The sequence below is a fragment of the Dermacentor silvarum genome, chromosome 2 (genome assembly GCF_013339745.2).
Source record: "Dermacentor silvarum isolate Dsil-2018 chromosome 2, BIME_Dsil_1.4, whole genome shotgun sequence".
In the NCBI taxonomy this organism is placed as follows: Eukaryota; Metazoa; Arthropoda; class Arachnida; order Ixodida; family Ixodidae; genus Dermacentor; species Dermacentor silvarum.
This window is the reverse complement of record NC_051155.1, coordinates 70181455-70200956: the sequence shown is the minus strand read 5'-3', so window position 1 is coordinate 70200956 and position 19502 is coordinate 70181455.

Genomic DNA, 19502 nt, shown 5'->3' with positions numbered 1-19502 from the left:
CTGGAGATTTGGAATCAGAGAAAATGGAGCTGAGCGGAAGAGGCACCCCCCAGGGGTCAGTCATCTCACCAGCTCCTCTTCAACATCGCAATGGTCGACCTCTCGAGATACCTAGGCAAGATACAGGGCATCGGTCACACGATCTACGCGGACGACATCACTGTCTGGTGCGCGGGAGGCAGTGACGGAGAAGTCGAAGCCGCACCCCAGGAAGCTGTCGACACTACAGAGCGCTTTCTAACGGACATGGGACTCCGATGCTCCCCAAAGAAATCGGAACTCCTTCTCTACAGCCCAACTAGAAAGGGCCGCAAGCCACAGAACTGGAAACCCCCCACCGAAATCGCGATTAATCTCTACATCAAGTGCGGAGATCCGATTCCCAAAGTTGCATCCATTAGAATCTTGGGAATGACACTCGAAAGGGCGGGTACAAATAGCATCACCATTCACAAACTATCAAAGAAGACGGATAGCGTCATCGGTCTAATCAAGCGGGTAGCTAACAGAAGGAGAGGCCTGAGTGAAGAGAATCTGATAAGGCTAGTCCATGCTTTCTTGTTATGCCATTTCACGTACGTAGCGGCCATGCACGTCTGGAAGAGGGCCGAGCGAGACAAGCTAAATGCCATGATAAGGAGGGGGATCAAGAGCGCGCTCGGACTACCAAACTACACACGCACCGACCGACTTCTGCAGTTGGGTATTCATAATACACTGGAAGAAATTGCAGCAGCACAAGAAAGGGCACAAATTCTCAGACTCTCCGGCACCACGGCGGGCAGACGAATCCTAACAGAGATGGGTGTCCCCCCGGCTAAGGTTGAAGACTCCTACCAGGGCCTTCCGAAAGAGCACAAAGACCAGATCATCATATGCCCCGCCCCGCGCAATATGCATCCCCAGCGCAACGTGGAAAGAAGGAAGGCCAGGGCCATGGCGCTCCTACGCAGGGTGACAGAACTCCCTGGCGGCAGCTGCTTCGTTGACGCGGCCCAATATGGCAACAGCAAAAATTTCACAGTAGTGTCCATCAACCACAGGGGTTCGACCGTTAACGCAGCTTTACGCAGCTTCGGTACGAAGCACGTCGTCATGTACGGCCGAGCAAGTGGCTATTGCCTTGGCCCTCCTGGACGAGAAACATGCGAACATCTTCAGCGACTCCAGGGCAGCCATCCGCGCCTTCAGCGTTGGCGCCGTGTGTAAGGAAGCCTGTCGCATCCTCGACGGCAAATGCATCGCCACCCACACGCTCACGTGGTTCCCCGCTCACATGGGATCCATTATGGGAGGCCCCACAAACCTCAACGAGCTGGCCTACTCCAAGGCGCGAGGTCTCGCTTTCCGCGATCATGGAGAACTACCCGGCCGGCCCGCAGTGGTGGAGAACAGAGATGAACCGACAACATATAACGAAATTACGCAGCACTTTTATCTCGGCAGGAGAGACTTTCCCCTTCCTCACAAGAAGTTAAATAGAGCGCAGGCATTGACCCTCAGATTATTGCAAACAGGCTCGTATCTCAGCCCGGCTTTATTACACAAGCTTTATACCGACACTTATGCCAGTAGTTCTTACAGGCACTGCAATGACTTCGCTAGCCTAGACCACATGCTCTGGCGTTGCCCCTCGTTGCGAGGCACGGAACAAATCAATGAGGACAAGTGGTTCTCCGCTATCAGGAGCCCCGATGCCGGGGCGCAACTATGGGCTGTCCAGAGGGCCCACGATGCGGCGGTCGGGCATGGCCTGACTGTCCCAACGTGGGAGCGGCCCGCTGCGCGCTGAGTCGCGTACCTCAGGACTTTTATTAAAGTTTTACATCCATCCATCCATCCATAGAAGCAATGAAAAAGCTACTAAATTATGGAACTTAACGATGAAGCCAGTACATGCTGTGACTTTATCATACATACTATGGTGCAAAATAAAACATTTTGAGTGGCAGCTGCGTTCGAAGACAAACAGCAGTAGCCGCTTGTAGGCGTGGCAACACACAATATATCTTCACTTGCTGCCATAATTGGTGGGATGCTATACTGAAGGCTCAACTGTTGAACTATGTGCAGGTACTTAGATAAAAGTAATGATTTAGACCTACTAAGATTGTTATTTACAACACTCTTTTTAAAAATTCGGAAAACATGAATTCATTTTTCTTCTGTAAAGCCTTTGAAGATAGATGGACTTCTTCATTGGGGACTTTCTTGGAAGTATATATTACAGGACAAGGGCTGCCGCTTGCTGCCTTGTACCTTTTTTCTAAACAAAATCACTTCAAGCTACGTTTTTTTTTCTTGTCGTTATTGTTTATCAAAAATGTGAATCTTTTCTAGAAGAAATCATTTTGAAATTCAAGGAGTGTGCTATCTTCCTAACAAAATGCCAGCCTAGAAACCACCTTGAGGGCTAGTTTTGGCATGCCATATAGTAAAGATAGATTTGCTTGAAGTTTTGTTTATTCAAGAAGTGCTAACTGAAAAAAATACCTTTAAAGATTGCAGTACCTCCTATTTTATTTATTCGAGAATAGCGATCAATGAAAGGCTCGGCACTGTTGCACTGCTAGTGCCCACTTCAACCCGTTGCTTTCCAAAAGTAATTGCTTCAGAGTTTGTATCTGCGATCCGTCCGATCACTCCACGAAGAGCATAACTTCGCGGAAAGAACCACAGCTATCGAAAAATTATGATCAACCGCGTCGACCCCATGGAAAACAAGGTTTGGCAAAGCGTGAATCCACGTAGTGTAAAAACTGCGTCTGAATATTCCGTGCGGTATTTCCACCAAGCAACCCGGCTTTGAATACTTCATCTCCAAATATGCGAGCGATTTTATAAGCAACTCTCAAGCATATCAAATTGATCAGCCCCTACCCACCTATACGTTTTTCTCTGTAAAGAAGGAAAGCCACATTTTATATAAAGCCACTAATTACATATGACCTGTGTACAGTCACTTCAGGGGTGTCGCGCGGCGTATTCACACAGTTATAAATTATTTAAGCTCTGATGAGACAACCAAAATAAACTTTGCCCTTTTGGTTGTCAATCACACTATCTGATCATGAGGCAAACCGTAATACATGACCGTTAAATAAGTTTGACCAGCGGGGGTTTTAAACGTGCACCTAAATCTAACTACTCGAACGCTCTCGCATTTCGCTACCTCGGAAATGCAGCCGCCGTGGCCGCGATCGAAGCCGCGACCTACAAGTTAGCATCGCACTGCCAAATCACTGGGCTATCATGGCGGGTTGCAGAGACAAGTCTTTTTCCTTAATGCGTTATCATTCTTAGGGTATTGCACGCATTTTCCAGGGGCTCTCTATCTATGTTTGTATCTATGTTTGTATCTAAACGTTTTCCCGTCTACCTGGGCCACTGGGTAGTTCGTGGTCGAATGGGTAGTGAATTGGGCTGCTGTGCTGAGAGAACACTGTTGGAAACCAACCGTCGGACCAACTTGGGTCACTGAGTACGTGGCAATCGACGCATGTACCGCTCTTCAGCTAACCTCTTTCACGCGGCCATGGGTCTCTGTAGATTGTGGGACTGTGTTGGTACCGCTTTTCAAATGAACTTTACGACGTCGACTTGGAGTACTGGGTATGTGCCACTGCGAATGTGCTGCTCTACAATGAGAAGGAAATTTTTATTCCGATAGCAAATGTATGGCCACTCCAGGGGCGTTTCTGCCGTCGTCGTCTCCGCCGCCGTCGCCGTGAGGTTTCGTATAAGTTCCAGGGGCGCTAGCAACGTCGCCGCGCGCCATGCGCTGCATGCACGAGTGAAAGCGTGCTAGGGTAGCGGACGTTCGCGGCTCAATCTCACCCGCGCGAAAGGGAGCACGCCGTCTTCCGTCATGCGTGTGGCACCCAACGTTTCGAGGCATCGGGGGAAGGGGAGAGAGGGGGAGAGTAGAGAGGGGGGCTTCATTCTACTCCGCTACATCTGCGTATGTGTGTCGGTGGCTCGTAGCTTTGTACGTGCTGTGTGTTCTCGGCGCTCACTTTACGTTGAAGCGATAGACAGCCCGCAGGTCACTTTGTTTGCTGCTGCGACCGCACTTCCTCACGTCAGCGCTTTGACAGGGAGTGGACGCTGTCAGCGAGGGTAATGTGTTCATGTTCTCCTGCGCGCGCTGATGCCATACTTGCTAATTCAGTAAGTAAGAATGTTTACAAGCTTATACGGCCGATAAAAATACTATCCTTTCTTCGTATAGCGGTCTACTAATTTGCTGTGGCAATAGATGCTTCGCCTTGGGGCAAAACTGCGACGTTTTATTAGAAGTGTAGAGTTGATAAGATAAAGGGAAATTAAAGAGGATCAAAGCGACTTGCTGCTTTGGAAGCCGAATCTACACCCTCCGCATTACGCCTAAGTTGCTCTACCAATTGAGCTACGGCGGCGGCTGTTCCCAAGTCCACACACTTGGGTATTTCTGTATGTGTACACGACTTAGATCTGGGAGTGTTAGCAAGTGCCACTTATGGGCAAGGTAGGTTTGATGCCTTCAGGTAGCCTACGAGAATTTATTCGCAAGCTGCCTACTCCTGAATTTGATGTATTATATGACGCCAATAGTCAAAAGGATGTTGAACGTCCACCGCCTTTACGTTGCATTTTCTGCCCCCTGCAAAGCTGTGTATGGCGTGCAGGTTGAGCCGGGCGAAAAACACTAGTGATGGTGATATTGGTTACTGCAAGGAACACGATACAACCTATCTTGACTGCAGGGATGCTATCGTCTACCACTTTTCTTTGGGTTGTCGGGAGCAGAATGCAGGACTAACTGGCAGGTGTATCAACGATAGATTCAGAGAACACAACAACGTAAAAGATTGTAAGCAACGCTTTCTTGCAGAACAGCGTGCCTAGAGCGTATGTGAGCCACTTTTTTGTGAAGCGATCGAGAGTTTTTTTCAACAGCAAATGCATATGTGTACGCCAATTATTCGAAGCATAAACGATTCGCAGACTAGCCGAGCATTGTATCACATCAATTTCTGCCCGACTACCTAACGCACACCTAAACTTTTAAGCGTAAAGTTTCACTGACTGATATCGAATTGTTAGGGTATTGGCATGCGCAATGCATATTCTGTCCTAAACATGTGCGCATATATCGCACTATCTCCCAATAAAGTTGACGCACGTAAGTTCAGCCATATGAAGTCATTCTTGCCTCCGTCGGCGTTCCGCAGCCTATTCGGAAGCATTGCTCAGCGCCCTGTACTCGCAACAGGTAGCCTAAATGGGGCATGCAGTTCAGTGTGCTCAGCTGACCTATACGGTGAGAAAGTAAATATCAGCAGGCGTAGTGCAGTGGCGACGTCTTCTAAGCAAGAATGAAACCGCTGCGCCGTTCATGCCGCCTCCGACATCTGCCAGTGCAAGGAAAGGTTATGCGGCAGAAGTCAGGTTACACCCACACGAAAGCCTGCCGCACATGGCGTGCAGAGATTTGCGAGCATTGTTATTCGTCGCCGTGGCGACAGAACAATGGCGGCTTACAAAATAAGAACGCACATGGCAGACTCGATGGTGTGAACACATACGGTGACTTTTGTGCACTACAGGTGAACTTCTCAAATTTAATGGTGCTAGTTTTACAGCTGCCGGTCGGCTATGAGCGTTGGAAGTTTGCTGATTACATTCGCGCTTGCTATTGAGTTGCTGTAGCTTATTGCCGCTACTTTTTGTAAATTGACGGGAATATATAAGTAGATGTCGACGTTAAGAGATCGTGGCATCTACTTATTTTTACCTGAGAAACTCGGGAATCTATCACAATATCTACAACATACAATTGTAATAGCTATAGAGATTATAGTGATCCTCGAAGTAGACACGGTCTGAAAGGCGGAATGAAGCTTTCAATCTCCGAAACACTATTGGTGCACAACAGATTGACAAATATTTCATAGGAAATCGAATTCCCCCGAATCACTAATACTGAACAAAAATACGTGCAATGCAATGCTTACACACATACATTAGACATACCTACATTGTAATCGTTTATAGAAAACAACTGCACGCTCACTTGTTAACCAGTATTACTCGGAAGATTACCGACCTAAAGTTACTGTTTTGCTATATCCCGTTTTTTTGAAAAATATTGGCCGGGGTCTCAACTGCTTTTGGAGACGTACTGGTCTGCGATCAAGCGCGAATAACATGGAGACCAGCTGGCGTCTTGTCACAGAGAATCAGTGGCATTTGCAATAGTGTTCCTTATCTGTCCACCTTTGAATTGACTTGTACAGCACAAGATACAACATGGCCAACAGAAAAACACACGGTGAGCGCTGACTCTCAGCGGAACATTTATTCCACATGCATTTATTTGCGTGGGAAGCACCAGGCAGAAGGCGAATCTAAAAGGAAAGACAAGTGTGACAGAAGTCCTGACATTCTATGTGCGATAAATGCAATCTGCCTGATGCCTCTTTCCTGCCGCAATACCTATGTTTAATAGACTGGAAGGTGTGCTGATGTCACAATACGAGAGCACCCGAGAAAATTCGAAAATGCGGATCCATTTTCAAAGCTAGTAGCACATTGCACGGATCATTAGTGGGAGTCACCGTTTAAAACACGACTACCATAGACAGACAAAACAACATGAAGAAAAGAACAATCCTAGAGACTTATTCCATTAACAAAAAAGAGTACGAAGTGCATCATCCAGCTGTCCATCTCCTTAACCCATTAGGTGCCAGCGGGACCATATGGTCACGCAGATGTGCACGAAGCCTTTCAATTTGTACAGGCTGAAAAAAAAAACTCAGCCCACTTGTCCCAACGCGCCTTTCGATAGCTTAAGGTACAGATTACAGACACCATGTTGCATAAATTGTGTATGTTTATTTGGGAGCTGCTCAAGAAGGCGGGAAATAGTGGTTTGCAGTTCATGACGTCTAGATGGAACGCTCGCTTGGGTAAATGTTTTTTTCTTTCCGTATACATTTCAGCAATAACTTGATCCACATGTCTCTGTATACCTCATGCAATATGTGACTTTCGGTGATAATTTGGGAGATATTAATGTTCTTTTATTTTGTGTACGAGCGTGTTACTGTACGCGTTGCCATATGGTCACGCTGGGCCTTTGGGCTCCTTATTTTGTCCAACGCCAGCCCCGAGGTTACGAAGATCACGCGCTTTACGAGGACAAGATAATCGTTGTGCGCTAGATGGACATGTTATGTACAGAAAGGTATTCCCGTGCCCAAAGAAGATGAAAGTGCCTCGACCAGGTGCTGTGGCCCGATATAACTACTTTATGGGAGGCACAGACCAGGTAGATGCAAACATAGGGGCCTACCGGATCGCAAATCATGGCAAGAAATGATGTTGTCCAATATTCACTTGGATTTGCGATGTGGCGATAAGCAACCGTTGGGCACTTATTCGCAGCACAGGGTCCAACATCACTCAACTTGCATTCCCGAGGCAAATTGCCCAAAGCTACCTCAAAAGATAGGACAACAAGCCGAAAGGACCTGGTCTGAAAGAACGTCGAAGACTGGTGACATTGCTTTTTGTAGTGCACGATATGACAAAGTGGCCCAATGTGTTGGAGCTGTACGTACCCGGAATATGCGTAGGTGTGCTGGTGCCCTGGAGACAATTGCAACAGCAGGGTGCGTACACAGTGCACTAAATGTAACATCAGCATGTGCATCCCATGCTGCGAACCATACCATACTAAATAAATGTCCCACAGTTTCCTCATTACATTTGTTGCGATCTATCAAGGCCTGAAATAAAATTTGTCCCTTTGTGCTTTTTGCTGTAGCCCAGGGGTCCAGCGTGACCATATGGTCACGGGTCATATTTTGGAAACTAAGAGCGCGTTCAGAATGAAAGCTTTTATGTAACTTACTTAGACGCAGGTACGATACAAAATAACATTTATTGCACCAAACACGAAAAAAAAGAAACCGGCCCTTAATGGGTTAATAGATAAGCATATCCAATTCTACAGAAAACACGTACAGGTGTTAAACAGATTCCGTGGCCTTTCGTCTTCTCTTTTTTCTGTTATCTCGGTTTGTGCTGCGCATGCGCATTCACATTCGCGTGTTTGTCGTGTGCAATAAATGTTTAGTTGAGAGTCAGAGCTGCCTGTGTATGCTTTTGTGTCGTGCGTGTTGTACCTTCCGTTGTAATGTGAATTCAAATGTGAATGAAGCCCAATTAGCCCGGCCGTCAGTTCTGTTGTCCGTAACCTTGTCTGCGTAGCAACATTCGTAGTAAGCGTTTTCAGCACGACGAAATGGTTGAATACAACCTGACATTGCAGTGGCAAGATGTTTACTGTTTAAAATTTTTACACTTTAATGTGCAATCTGCAAGAAGCAATTCGAAGGAGCGATTTGCGTTTTTCAGTGAAATATTAACGCGATAATGGCCAATCTTATTTAGTATAAAAAATAGAGTGCCGTACTTCGCCTAACCGAAAACCATATATCCGTCTTTATTTTTTATAGAAGCCTATTCGCCATTGCAGGCGCGTGGTACAGGCAGTATCAAATCTGTGTTCGTGGACATTCCTTCTCGGTTTCCCAACTATTATGTAAGTTTAGGAGGTTTTAAGTTCACAATCGCAAAATTATGTTTCCATTCACCAGATGGAAAGATCGGCAACGCTATTCCTTTCTTGGAAAGATTTGTCATCAATGTTTCTTTTAAGGTATGCATGCTGTGATTGTGGCAATTTTTTAGATCGACCTTTGCAAAGCACGTCACCTTCTCGAGAATCGCAACTACCGATCCGCGTTTTTTGCTTTTTTATTGTAGAAATGTCATCACAGCGCCTACAACCTTTAGCCATTGCTATGAAAGAGTGCTCTATTTATTCATGGCATTTTTGTTTGGCGCCAATATGACCATGGCATAAATTAAATAAAAAGATGTAGCTTTTTTTCTTGGATAAAGTCCAGAAGTGGCCGGTTCAAAGGTCCGTGCGTCCAGCGAGTTAGGTCAGGTGGTCGACCTTGGTAGTAGCGAAGGCCGCGCAGGTGGCCGATGCAATTCATGACATGTTATTCAGGCCGTACCAATCAATAGGGAGTCATTGTGGCAGACATGGGCTATCATTTGCCGATTCATATGCTCAGGCCTCAATACTTGTGTGTCCGTCGCAGTTATTATCGTTTCTAGGAGAGCAATCACAAAACTTTGAAACCTTTCGGGTCAAAATTGAAACAATGGACGCTGTGCTGCTGTTTAAACACCTTGACAAGACATATAATGCGCCCATGCAGGACATTAAGAATCGTATAACAGACCATTGAAATATGAAGCAATATATACTTTGAATAAATACGGAAACAATGGCTTATTGACGAATTCCTCAGAATGATTCGCAAGCAGGTTCATTCTACTACGAACGTGTCGAAATGAGGGATCCTGAGGATCTTTGTTTCTTTGAGAAATGTCATAACTTTCTGACAAATATTCTCAGAAGAACTAATAAGCTCCATTGCAAAAATAGTTCTCAGGAAGTTTGCAGTCGAAACGATTATGCAGCGCGCAAAAAATTTAAACTTTGTATTACGATGTTTATAACAAATCGACTTGGAGCTGAAAGGTATAACATTAAAAGGCGAAGAATTGGCCAGTACAAGAAGTTAATATTTCACCAGACTAAAGAAAACTTAGCAATAGAAAAGTATTTAGAAGCACGCAATGCACATTTAGCTTTTTTGAACCGACATGTTCACAAGAACTGTATAAGACAAGCATGTTTTTAGAACATAGAAATTTACGTGAAATGCTCGAAATAAATCCGAGCAAGTTCGTTCTTGATTATTGACTGCCATGATTGACTTATATTTTTATTTATCCCTCTCTACTCGAAGTTTACCTGAAAAAAACCTAAGCAAAGTCACCTCCAGTTACCTATCTACGTAATGTGAAAGCGTTACATACATCTGACTCATGTTGCGTGAAATATACAGTGACCCATGTTGCGCTAGAGAGTTTCCTTGAAAAGTGGAACAAACCCGTGTCCCACGCACAGCGACCCCTTGGGCACCAACCAAGTGGCTATAATGGCACATACCGAGCAGCCTTGCTGGCACATAACCAAGTTGGCATTAAAGTGTTCCCTTGAAGAGATGGACATACCCAATGGGATCGTACCCAGTGAGCCAAGGGCACATACCCACTGGTACATACCCATTTATGTATACCCAGAAGCCCAAGGGGCAAACACTCAGTGGCCTTATCGGCGTATATCCACTGGCCCCAGTGAAATATAGTGGCAGACACCCAACTGCTCATTCTTCTTTCTGTGGTGAGCTTCCTGATGTAAGCAGCCAGATACTTATGAGGTATCCTAAGATGCCATTATTCGTTTTTGGTGATTTCAACTTTCCTAACATTGTTTGAAACAGTGATTCGATAACTGCTAAGCAGAAATCGACAGAGTGTGCTGAATCAATGAATCTTAGTTTTGATCTTAACTTCACAGAAGTTGTTCATATTCCTACACGTATTAGCCCTACTACTGCTGAACGTCCTCGATCTTGCTCTTACCACTGCACTTGACCTTGCCTCACCACTCACATATTTCTAGGTGAAAGTGATCAAGTGTTACTTCATTTTACTCAGCAAGTAAATATTTCAAATAAAAAAGTTACAAAGTTAATCTAAACTACTCCAAAGCTGACTTTGTTTTCGCGACAAATGAGCTCGACGCGTTTTTATCTGAATACTTTGCGAACTTTTCTGAACGAGCTGTTAATGATAACTGCAATATCTACAAATGTAAGATACTACATTGATTCGATCGTTATTTTCCGAAAAAAATGGATTCATTCAAACGCCAGCTCAGCCTTGGTTCAGTAACTCTTTAAAGCGCCTGCACAACAAAAAGAAGCGGCTGTTCGGGCGCGCAGAATTAAAAAAAAGCACAGCATATCCACGAAGTGAATGATGATGAGTGGGCGAAGCACCGGGAGATTATTCAGGTAAACCACAGCTACGGACGAGAGAATTAAGAGAGCGCGCGTCGGGAACGAGAGAGAAAATTACACCATCTTCCCGTAGGGGAACCCTGAGTAGTATGCGAAGCAGCCATGGGGTCGACTCAAGGTAGTTTTATCAGCTGTATAAACTTGGACATGCAGCAGCACCAGCAACGCGCAGAACTGTTGTCGACGCCGTCGGCGTTTTGCCCGGGTTCGCATCGAAGGCGCGCAAAGTGGAACCGGAAACGGAACCTGAAGTGGAACCGGAAGTGGAAGCGGAACCGGAACGCCATCTAGTGAACACTTCATAAACCTACAGGTGGCTACATACTACTACTACTACAGAGGAGAGAACGACCCACACCCCAAGGGGCTTCGCCCCTAATATCACGCACTTCGTTGGTCTGAATATCGCCTAGTTGATATCGATTACAACCGTGCCATTTCAAAGGCCAAGAAAACGTTCATCGATGGAACCCGTACTTCGTTACTGTGATATAACCCGCGAAAGTTTTGGAAGGCTGTTACCGGTACAAAACGCAGGCACATTCAACTAACCCTCTGCAATGTATCTGTTCCTTCCAATCAGTGCTGTCCTGTTTTAAATAACACACTTGCGTCGCTCTTCCAGCACATGTCTCATACCACGTTCCTTTCAATAACAGAGTATAACTTCCTACCTATGGACCCTATTGTTATTGACAGCATCGGCATCTCGTGAACGGTCAGCAGTTTAAACTTCTCTTTATCTGCTGGCCCGAATTTTATTAATTCTCTAATGTTGAAATGCAGCGAAGTGTATAGAACTGTAATTCCTGCCAAAGCGTTTAGACAATCACTACAGGCTTGTGCACTACCGAAAGAGTGGAAATTGGGGAAGGTGATTGCCGTCTAGAAATCAGGGGATGTTCGTTTTCGTATCAACTACGCACCGATTTCCTATTCCTGCATCTCCTGTAATGTGTTGGAGCACATAATATATTCGCCTATCAATGCCTTTCTTGAACCCAAAAGCCTTTATTAGCAGTTATCAGCATGGCTTTCGGAAAATTCTTTCTTTTTAAAGACAGCTTCTGTGGTTTACTAATGACTTGTTTTCTAATGCTGACTCTGAAACTGAAACTAGCTGCCTCACACGACTTACTCATTTTGAAACCTATTCATCATAATATTGACCCGCTGGTACTGAACTGGATAAAAGACTTTCTTTGGCTGCGAAACCCAATGTGTTACCATTATTGATCATTCATGTTCTCCTTCTGCCGTTACTTCTGGTGTCCCTCAAGGATCAGTGCCGGTTCCATTACTTCTTATATGTAATAACGATGTTCCTAGCTGTGGAGCTTCTTTTAAATTTAGACTGTCCGTGGATGACTGCATACTTTATAGGAAAATCCCTAACCCAACTGACAGCCACAACCTCATGATAACCTCAATAACATGTCGAAATGGTGCAGTGACTGGTCCTCAAAGATCAGTGCAAAGTCCATTACTTTTTCTTATATGTAATAATGATCGTCCTAGCTGTGTAGCTTCTTTTATAATTAGACTGTCTGTGGACGACTGCGTACTTCATGGGAAAATCCCTAACCAAACTGACAGCCAGAACTTTTGTGATGGCCTTAATAACGTGTCGAAGTGGTGCAGTGACCGGTTCATGAATCTTCGTACTACGAAATGTAAAACATGCGTATATCCCCTTAACCTACCAGCTCGAACGCACGCAGGTATCTTCTTAATGACACGGCACTCTCATCTGTTGACACATATAAGTATATTGGTATGCGCATTTCAGCGGATCTCATGGAAAATGAATGTCGATAAGGCTGCTAGCGCTTTTAATTGCAGCCTAGCATACTTATGCTGTAATTTTTCATCTAATAACCCCAGGTAGTCAAAATTACTGTGGAGCCCCCCGCTACGGTGTGCCTCATATCCAGATCGTTGTTTTGGCACGTAACATCCCTGAATTTACTTTAAAAACCTAAAATGAAATACATATTCGAAATGTGGGGCTCATAGAAAACAAATCTTAGCCTAACCCTCGAAGCCATCCAGAATTACTCGGCTTGCTTTAGACTGTAGAACTACTGCCGCCACTCTTCTTTCACGGCTATGAATAAGACCCTTAGACTACCAGAATTATCATCATCATCATCAGCCTATATTGATGTTCACTGCAGGACGAAGGCCTCTCCCTGCGATCTCCAATTACCTCTGTCTTGCGATAGCTGATTCCAGACTTATCACTGCTCCGTAAATCCACGCTTTGCTGCCTCTTCCACAAGATATATTTTCATAATATGGTTTTAAGAGATTCTGTCCTCACTTCCCCTCGGTATATTTCTTCCCCCTTTAACCAAAGACAGAAATCATATGTTTCATCTTGTCGTTCAATTGGGTATAGCCACTATTTTATTCCAAGAACTTGCCTCGACTGGAACCAACTTCTCATCATCGTCGCTGTCAATTAAGACATTTCCAACTTCAAAGCAGCTTTAGAGAATGTTCTTTAGTTTGACTGTATAGCGAATGTTTGTTAATTCGTGTTCTTTATTGCCCACCAATGTACACCAATAAATTTTTATTGCTAATCGAATATATAATGTTGCACCACTTTCCACTGTGATCGCGCTGGATGTTTCCTGCACTTTCAAGATTGCCTTATAACACTTATAACACTATAATTCATGCAAGGGCCTGAAATGTATCTGAAAGTAAAGAAAACAAGTATGCTCATTGGCTCCAGAGGTACATACCCAGTCGCACATACGCAGTGGGACACCTGCAGTGGCACAGATCTATTGACAAACATCTATTGGCATACATCTTTAGATGATAGCGTCAAATGGCGAGTCATTATAGAGGACACGATCGACTTTAGAAACAAATTTATTTGCTCTGCAAGTTTCATCAGGCCTCAAAAAGCTAACCACCATTCTCAGCGATTTCTTTCCCAGTTCGAAAATACGAATACTTTTCGGAGTAAAATTAACGAGATAGTCTGGAGCTCTTCGATTCTGAGTTCAGACGCTGATGAGGCATATGATAGGGTCATGCGCACGCATAAGGAAGTGCTTTTTAGCTCCTTTAAATATGAAGCAAGAAAAACATCGAATAACATTTCGCAAACTATGATTACAAGATGATAGTTTTAGGTTAATACACCAGAATGACTTATTGCGCACTGACTTTGTAAAAACGAACGATCCTTAGGATCTCACTTTCTCTAGCCCTTTCAGCCCTGGCGTCGTCAAATGACGACATGACTTAGAATCGGAATTTTCAGCATGAAAAAAGAACCGAAACTACTTGTACTTTTCCCGCATCGTACTGTTGAAAGTGCTAGTGCCATCGCCATGGTTAGTCATGTGACTCTATGGAACCATGTCGAACGAGGAAGAAGAAATGCCAACAAACAAACATGGCAGACGCGCCCTCAGGTACGTGCACTTTTTTTCTTTTATAATTGAATAACCCCTGCGCAGTTTACGTTGCGGTTTTTTTATAGTGTCTAAACAGATTGCAGAGAACACATGTACTTGAATAAGCGTCATTGCATGGTGATATTACTTGTAAGAAGATGTTTTTTCCGTGTGCGGTTTTGACGACAGCAGGGCTTTGTGGTTGTATATGGCGTGCCGTCGGCTTGCCATTGCGTCCGATTTCATTGGGTGTTTTTTTTTTCTTTTTTTCAGGCACGCCTATACCGTTGTAAGAGGGAGATGAAGGCGATGACGTGGCCGGTATCATGGTCGTGTAGAGGACATTCTGCGCGTACTTGCACGTAGGAGACCCCTGGAGAGAGCCGGAGGCCGGGGACGGTGCGGTAGCGCATCGGGTGGTCGACGAGACGGTATCGGGCCAAGTCGAGGGAGGAAGGCTTGTCTGATGGTGGCTGACGGGCACAGGACGATATGCGGGTAGCGCTGGCGGTGGGAACGCAGTCAGCGATTCGCGCACCATGCGGTCAGCCACTGGAAGAGGGTAGTACAACGGCTGTACGAGCCCTGCCGTCATTCCTACTCAGAAGGGCGAAGGCGGCGGGGCGAGCGGTGGCTGCGACGACCAGTGTGGCAAGCTTCTGGAACGACACTGCGCGTGCCGAGCTGCGCGTGCCGAGCACGCGCTGCGCTTCCTTATTTTTCACTTCTTTGACAGCCGGCGCCAAGGCACCGGCTGAGAGCGCCGACCAAAACGCCCAACGTTGTGGCGTCGGTGGGCGCTACACCGTGTATACCGACAGATTCATCCTATTCCCGCCATGCGTCCTAGGCATCTGGAAGAATGCACGGATGCAATTTTTCGTGAACTTGATAATATAAACTTGTCTGATGTGGAGGGAGAAATCGACGGATCTTCAGACAGCGGTGATGAGCTTGAGCAGGCTGAGCCAGATATTTCACGTTATCAATGCCTCAGTTGTGAACGCATGGCTGGAGTACAGAAGTGATGCAGCTGCACGAGGACTGATGCCTGGCAAGCAACTGTACTTACTGGACTTCACCCTTCATATTACTGAAGCACTTGCACGAGCCGACAGCCGGTCAAAGGTGCAAAAGCGAGGAAGGCCGTCACTCTCCCCTCTGGTGACTTCGAAAAAAGCAAGATATGCTGAAAATAGGCCTGTACAAGACGTCAGCTTTGATCAGGTGGGACGCTGGCCTCTTCGTACCGACAGCAGGGAACAGCGTTGTAAGCTTGAGGGATGCACAGGACAAACCCGTATCATGTGCGAAAAATGTAACGTGCACCTGTGTCTTGCCAAGGCTCGAAATTGCTTCAGAGGCTTCCACATGAACAATTAGTGAAGTTTGTGTCTGCAATGATTGTGTTTTCCACCCCTGAATAAATTAGCTTTTCACTGCGTTTCGCAACCACTGAGCCCTGAAGTGCGGTTTTGACGACATGACTGTAAATCGGCAAATAATTACACAAATGACTTATTTTTTGCTCAGGCATGTTTCTAGAGTCCTTGTGGTGTAAAATATGCAAAGCAAAAAATATATGCAAGAAATAGAAAATCCAGGGCTGAAAGGGCTAGGGAGCATCAAAACTACGGAGAATTTTCAGAAAGACTAATAAGCTCTATTACGATCATATTTTCCAGGATGCCAGCAGGAAAACGATCCCGAACAATGTGAAATTATTAAAATACATTACCACGACCTCCGTAGCCATTCCGAATTGAAGTTCATCCTCACAGAACCATAAAGGCGATGACTAAGCAAATGTCATAAATTATATTTTCATCAGACTAAAAGAAGTGCTGACGTCATACCAGCAGAAAACGTTACAGAAGCACGGAATGGACATGCAGCTTGTTTCCCTACATGTTCCCGTGAACTAAATGCGTCATTGAAGTCGTAAAGTATAGCAAAGCACGTGATGCACACGGTCTTGTATCAATGCCTATAAAGGTCGCTCTTGATATTTTGTGTCGTCACTGACACATTTTATTACATCGATGTCTACTGGACTGTTCCTTGATAAAATACAATGCACCAAACTCATTGTTTTATTGAAATATGTAAAATATATGTATACTTAATCAAATTGCAAGCCTGTTTCAGTGTTGCCTGTCGTGTCCAAGACATTTAAAAAAAGTTATTGTCGAAGTGCCACCTCATTTTGTGATAATAATTTTGTTATATCAACAAAATCATTCCGCTCTCGCGGTGAAACACGGACTGCAATGGCTCTACTAACCCAAAAAGATTTATAACTAAATGCCTTTGAAAATAAAAAAATATATATACAATGGGAGATTTTTTTAAGATTCTGAAAAATTTGACAGGCTAAATTACCTAACTGTGCAGACACTAGTACAGCGTTAGTCGGTTTCGTGGCATTTCTGTAAGGCTTTTACTGAAAGAAAAGAACGCATTTCAATTGTATCAGAAGAATGAAGCCCACAAAAAAATCACACAAGCACTTCCCCGAAAAGTTTACTGGGGCCGATACTGAGAGCTGAGTGCACAGTCTCGCCAGCAAGTGCTCTTCTCCATTGGTTGGATGCCTTCACTAATATATCTGGCTGCAGGGTTCAATTGAAATTCTTCTAATAATTAAAGCGCGACAAAATTCTTGTGATAATGGGCCCTCTTTATTGTTGATCAGAACGACATTGTCACAATTTCTATAAAGACGACACTAGCTTTTTTGATACCGCAACGCCATTCTCGCGATATCAGTAATCTCTCGTTCATAGCTAACGATACGCTGAAACAATTGGCCAAACGGAGCAATTTCCAATCTCTGAAAATAAATACTACAAAAACAGAAGCTCACGCTTTTTCGCTACCAGGAAAACATATCAGTAAGGAAATTAGGTTTTAGGATTGATTCGAAGTAAGTGACCTTGTCCCCAATGTCAATGCTCTGGGTATTAAATCTATAAAAAATCTAATATTGAATGAACAGATTAGGCAAATACGTCCCGTTTAGACAAGACGTTTGCCGTACTTTGTAACCTGCGTAAGAAGGTCAGTTTAAGCAGCGCGTCCTCTCTTTTTTCTATGCCAGTGCAATCGCTCGCTCCGTAATGGGAGCCGTTGGTGCGATTTAGTTCAGTGAGTTGCCGCGATATGACGCTACCCAGAGGTACCCAGAGGGTACAACTAAAGTCCCTATATAAGAAAAGTACCGCCATCTACTCTTTCCTCCGCCACCTCCTCTCCTAAAGCGCTTGCTTTTTTCTTTACTTTTTGCTTGCGAAAGCCAAGTCGACGGTGGCGCACCTAGAAAGTCCACGTTGAAGCTTGCAGGCCAGACGCGCGCCGCCGCCGGCGACTGCGGCCGCGCAGAGGACTTTCAACATGGCTCTGAGGCGGAAAAAAAGAAAATATAAAGAAGTGAAAAGCGCGCGCTATCATCGTCCAATCGGAGAAACAGGAGAGAGAGAAGCGGCGTTTATCAAAGGAGGGCGGTACTTTTCTTATATAGGGACTTTAGGTACGACTGGTTGCGTCACGCGTGCGGCGGAGCCTCAGAGCGCGCGCCTCTACCGTTCCGGAGGAGATGCGGTAGAGGCTATACGCGTCTGCCAGGATTACTTCCTCCGACTTCCGTCGTGAGGCACCAGCCAGAGGGCACTCTTAAAGTCCCTATGTAGGAAAAGAACCGCCATCCTTTGATCAACGCCGCTTCTCTCTCTCTCCTGTATCTCCGATTGGACTATGATAGCACGCACGTTCACTTCTTGATATGTTTTTTTTTGTTTGTTTTCCCGCCTCAGAGCTATGTTGAAAGTCACTTTGCGCCGCCGCAGTCGCCGGCGGCGCCCGCGGCGCGCGTCCGGCCTGAAAGCTTCAATGAGGACTTTCTAGGGGCGCCACCGACGACTTGCTTTCGCAAGCAAAAAGTAAAGAAAAAAGAAACAAGCGCTTTAGGAGAGGAGACGGCGGAGGAAAGATTAGATTAGGCTTTATGTACTCTCTCCCATGACTATAAAGCTGGCGCGAATGCTAGCCGACGGAGGAGTGTAGGAAAGGGCGATCGGAAAGTTGGTGAACGGTTGGATCAGTCGCACCTGGCTGGCATTTAAAATTAGAGGAGGCGCTGGTTTAAGAAACCAAACATTGCGAAAATTTTCAGAAGACTACATTAAATCGTTAGAGCATAGACAATAAACGGAATAAACGGTCATAGACAATAAACACTAAAAAATATGTGCGGTGTGCCTCGATGATATCGTGGTTTAGCACGTTGAACCCAAGAATTTATTTAAATTAAAATGTCATTAGATAATACATGCGTGTCTAAGTACAAGTGTAGACTAACACACTTGTCTAGAGTGGCTGAGTGGCCGGCTGAGTTGTGCGTCAGCATTACTAGCTACTATCTTGCGGCAACTGCTAGGTTCCACGTATACTTCGTCTGTAGCCCATGGACCCAGCAATCCCTCGTCCCTCATCGTTGGGTGTCACGCACAACACGAGTTCTACGTGACATAAAACTCCTCTAAAAATGAATAAAATGAACCAAATAATATTAAAATTATATAAAATTAGGGAAACATAATTAATTACGCTATAATAATACCAAATTATTGAAAACCCTATTGAAAACGCCAAGCTGATAGCGCAACTGGTCACCAGAGGGCGCGAAAGCCTCACAAGTGAATGGACAAATGGTGCAACAGAAGGTCCCTGGATTGATGTACGCAGACGACATTTTGCTACTAGCGGACAATAAAAAAGATTTACAGATACTTGCGAATATCTGTGGGAACGCAGCGACAAATCTAGGCCTTAAGTTTAGCACAGAGAAATCAGGGATTATGATCTTTAATGAACACACAAGTAACTTCGTGGTGTCAATTCAACAGCAAGTAATACCCATAGTGAAGCAATATAAGTACCTCGGCGTACACATAAACGAAGGAAAGAATTACTCAAGCAACCACCAAGATAATCTAAAAATAAAGGGGAAGCGGAATGCAGCATTAATGAAACACAGAGCACGGTGGGGCCACAATAAGTATGAGGTGGTGCGTGGAATCTGGAA